Source organism: Sapajus apella, unplaced genomic scaffold (assembly GCF_009761245.1).
Source record: "Sapajus apella isolate SASKATOON/1434 unplaced genomic scaffold, GSC_monkey_1.0 scaffold20, whole genome shotgun sequence".
In the NCBI taxonomy this organism is placed as follows: domain Eukaryota; kingdom Metazoa; phylum Chordata; class Mammalia; order Primates; family Cebidae; genus Sapajus; species Sapajus apella.
The window spans coordinates 12,160,758-12,165,263 of NW_022436960.1; the positions used below are offsets into that span (position 1 = coordinate 12,160,758).

A 4,506-nucleotide genomic window follows, 5' to 3' on the forward strand; every position below is an offset into this window, starting at 1 on the left:
TCCCTCTTCTTCCTACTCCCGGCCTCTCCTTTCCTTCTTTTTAGCTCATACTCAGCTACCTTGAAGGCACAAAGCAGCTCTCCTCCCCTGCGTGCCAATCAATGCCAACATTCTTCCTGCCAACATAATCTCAACCTGCTGCTCTCCTCCAGCACTCAGATCACTTTTGCAATTTAGTGTGGTTCTCATGAAGGAAGGCTGGTTATAGCTAGCTCTCAATCTCCCGTAGAAAGGAGGACAGAGGGGAAGCACAGATCATCCAAGAGAAGAGAGCAGCGCCCACAAGGTCACCTGGCTCTGCCTTTACCCTTGGGTGGGTACACAGGTCCAAAGCACACCACTGCAGCCCCCTGTGCCATGCCGGTGTTGGTGCTTCCAGAGGAGGCTGAGATGAGCTAATCAGTGGCTTGGAGAGAACCTTGGTGAGGGTTTATAGGGCTCTGCCTCCAGCCAACCACAGGCATCGTTCATGCCTCAAAACAGGGAGGGACCTTTGAGCCCTGCAGGCATCCATGTAGCTCTGGCCCATGTGCCTGCGGCAGCCCCGAACCCCTTCCCCAGCTGCCACCTCCATTAGCTTTGTCACCTCATCCCCAGCAAGCCTATGACCAAAGGCAGTTTCAGTTTTACTTTCGTTGCTTTCACGTGACCCGGGAGTGCTCAAGGGCAGTGACAAGGACTCAAGGGCCCTTGCAGGAGGGAGAAGAGAGTAGAAACACTAGCAATACGTGCTGTGTTATGTCCGTCCTCAGGTGCTATCTGGTTTGAGCCAAGCCCTGACTTTTCAAGGAGAGGAACAGTTAGGCCCAGTGGAGAATTTCAAGGAATTTGCTGCCTGGCTCACTGGTTTTGCCTCACCAGCGCCCTGGGGTGGGCTCTCAGCATACCCTTGAGCTCCTTAGGTGGGGCAGGGCAAGGTGGATGTCACCTGGGGCAGAGGGAGGGGATGTGCTGTGCTGTGTTCTCTTCTGACTTACTGTTTGTTTGGGACGTCTGGACGAGGGCTACAAACAGTTCCTCTCTTTGTTTCCACGGCCTCGCAGAATGTGTGCTTCCCTCAAAAGGGCATAAAGGCCCCCTTTCTTCTGCCCGCCCGCGCCATGGGGGGTTGTTCTGCAGGGATCAGGCCTACGGGCCGGAGCCAGCCCCAAGCGCTGACTGTGGCAGCTCCATCGGCTCCCACAGCCTGAGCTCACGTCGCCCATGCGGCAGCGTGGTCTCCTCGGCAGCCAGCCCGCCCCAGTTCTTAAAGCTACAGAGCTGCGGGCAGCTGCCTGGACCCTGCAGCCCAGTTCTCCCTGCAGGAGTTAGTCTGCTGTCCCCGTGTCAACAGAGGGGTAATTTTGAAAACTCCTGACGCCAGGGTCACAGCCCCAGAAATTCAGATGTTATTGATCTAGGGGTGTCTGGCCTGGGCACTAAGGATTTTTGAAATCCCTCAAGTGATTCCAACGTGCAGCCTAACTGGCGAATCGCCATCTGTGCTGTTCAAACTTCAGTGTGCGCTGGGATCACTAGGGGATCCTGTGAAAGGGAAGGCTTGATCCGGAAGATCTGGGGTCAGGCAGAGATTCTGTATTTCTAAAAAGCTCCCACAAGATGCAGCTGCTGGTCCATGGGCCACACTGTGAATAGCAGGGGTGATGTTTTGAGCTTGGATCTACATTCTGCCACCCACATTTAGAGGTCTTGGTAAGTTTCTAGGTCTGTTTCCTCCTCACTTATCTTGCTTGGCTGCTCCGAGGACTGACTGAGATAATAATAAGCATTACTCAGTAGAACAGTGCCAGCACTTAGAAAGTACTCAAAAGGGCCAGGTGCAGTGGTGCATGCCTATAATCCCAGCACTTTGGGAGGCCGAGGTGGGTGGATCACCTGAGGTTGGGAGTTCAAGACCAGCCTGACCAACATGGAGAAACCCCATCTCTACTAAAAATATAAAAATTAGGCAGGCATGGTGGTGCACACCTGTAATCCCAGCTACTCGGGAAGCTGAGGCAGGAGAATTGCTTGAATCAGGGAGGCGGAGGTTGCGGTGACATGAGACCGCACCATTGCACTCCAGCCTGGGCAACGAGAGTGAAACTCTGTCTCAAAAAAAAAAAAAAAAGAAAAGAAAACAAGAAAGTGCCCAAAAGATGTTGACTATGACCATGATTTTCTCCTGATGTGCTCTTCTCCTGCTTCAAAGCTATCAGGACTTACCTTTGGATCCAACTGAAAGTTGACCCTTGGACAACGTGGGGTTTAGGAGCACTGAAACTTGTGCAGTCGAAAAGTTATGTATAGGCCTGATATGGTGGCTCATGCCTATAATCTTAGCACTTTGGCAGGCCAAGGTGGGTGGATCACGAAGTCAAGAGATCGAGACCATCCTGGCCAACATGGTGGAACCCCGTCTCTAGTAAAAATACAAAAATTAGCTGGGCGTGGTGGCATGCACCTGTAGTCTCAGCTACTCAGGAGGCTGAGGCAAGAGAATTGCTTGAAGCCTGGAGGCAGAGGTTGCAGTGAGATGAGATCGTACCACTGCTCTCCAGCCTGGTGACAGAATGAGACCCCGTCCGGAAAAAAAAAAAAAAAAAAAAGAAAAGAAAATTCATGTATAAATTTTGCTGTTGTTTTTGTTATTTTGAGTCAGGTTCTTGCTCTGTCGCCCAGGCTGGAGTGCAGTGGCATGAACACGGCTCACTGCAGTCTTATCCTCCTGGGCTCAAGCGATCCTTCTACCACAGCCTTCTGAGTAGCTGGGACTATGTGTACATGCTACGATACCAAGCTATTTCTTTTATCTTTTGTAGAGACAGGGTCCCATCATGTTGCCCAGGCTGGTCTCAAACTCCTGGTCTCAAGGGATCCTCCCGCCTAGGCCTCCTAAAGTGCTGGGATTATGGATGTGAGTCACCCTGCTCAAGCCATGTATAACTTTTGGCTCTCCCAAAACTTAACTCCTAATAGTCTACTGTTGATCAGAAGATCAACAGTCTACTGTTGACCAATTACATAAATGGACTGATTCACACAGATTGCATATGATTTATGTATTACATACTGCATTCTTAAAATAGAGACAATATTATTAAGAAAATCACAAGGAAGAGAAAATAAATTTATTTTCCATGAAGTAGATCATCATAAAGGTTTTCATTCTCATCATCTAAGTAGGCTGAGGAGGAAGAGGAAGAGGAGGAGTTGGTCTTGCTGTCTCAGGGATAGCAGAGGCAGAAGAAAGCCCATGTATAAGTGGATACTCACAGTTTAGACCAATGTTGTTCAAGAGTCAGCTGTATGAAGCCCAAACGCCATGCAAGGCTCATTACTGAATAGTCCCAGGTAGCTCCAAGCTTTATCTTCCCAGTCTCTCATGAATTTCTGTACCCTTAGAGCCCCAAACACAAGTCACATGCCTAAGCCCTCCCTTTCACCTCCGGGTTTTTGCATGTCCCTTCCTAAGCCTGATTCATTCTTCCCAACCTCTTCGTCCACCTGGTTAACTTCTTCCTTTCCCTGAGGACTTGACTCAGGTAAGATATCCCCTCCAGGCAGCCTGTCCTGGCTCCTAAGACCAGGCGAGGAGCCCCCTCTGCGTTCCCAGCAGCATGCCATGCTTCGCTTCCTCCTGAATCCTTAGGCGTGGGCAATAGATTTCCTTGTCTATCCCTCCTCAGTGGCCGTAAGCTTCGGGTGAGCAGGGCCTATCTTGCTTTCCACTGAGTTTTATCACCTCAGTGATAAAACTCATAGTTAAGTGTTGAACTCACAGAAAGTATTGAACAGTTATTTCATAGTAAGTGTTCAATAATGTTGGTTTTTTAATTCTGTTTTTGAATTTTTTTTCTTGTTTGTTGCTTTTTAAAAAATTTTATTATTTTTTTTATTGTTCATTTTGGTTTTGGTTTTTTGTTTTGTTTCTCTTTTTTGTTGTGATTCATCTTGTCCTTTTTTTTAGTAAGTGTTCAATAATGTTGGAATGAGTGACTGGGTGAATAAATGAGTGGGTTTAAGTGAAAAGTGAAAGATCTCTTTTATTATAGAATCAGAAACCGCATGTCATGCAGACTTACCCACACAGGGTGCCGTCTGACCTGCTGGACCCTCAGGCATCGCTCTGTGAAGGACCATAATGACCACAGCTACCCATCGTGCATGTTCTCTGTTAGGGACAAGAAAACCCCTCCGCGCAGGCTGGCCCCTTCCCCCACTCTGACTGCTCTGCAGCTGCATTCCTGAGCCCCTACCTAGGCGCCACATCAACGCTGCCAGACGGGCTACAATTAAGCAAAGCCTAATTACAGCCATCCAGGCAGCTCGAGGGAGGGCAAGGAAGACATATGTTGGTTATCCATCCTTGTAAATTCCTGTTTGACGCGTAACTGTAAAAAACTCCTGGTTTCTCTCTTTTTTAAAAGACTGCCGGCCGGGCACGGTGGCTCAAGCCTGTAATCCCAGCACTTTGGGGGTCCAAGGCGGGTGGATCACGAGGTCAAGAGATCGAGACCATCCTGG

The 4,506-nt window shown here is 49.1% G+C and overlaps 1 protein-coding gene across 2 annotated transcripts in view; it reads right to left on the minus strand.

Annotated features, from left to right (window-relative positions):
• Positions 1 to 1,201, minus strand: part of DGLUCY (D-glutamate cyclase) — a 107,860-nt gene extending 106,659 nt beyond the window's left edge. For both annotated transcript variants that reach the window (XM_032287642.1, XM_032287641.1), the window contains exon 1: positions 978 to 1,201. The gene's annotated coding sequence lies outside the window, so the exon portion shown is untranslated. The remainder of the gene's footprint in view (positions 1 to 977) is intronic.
• Positions 1,202 to 4,506: the final 3,305 nt, after the last annotated feature.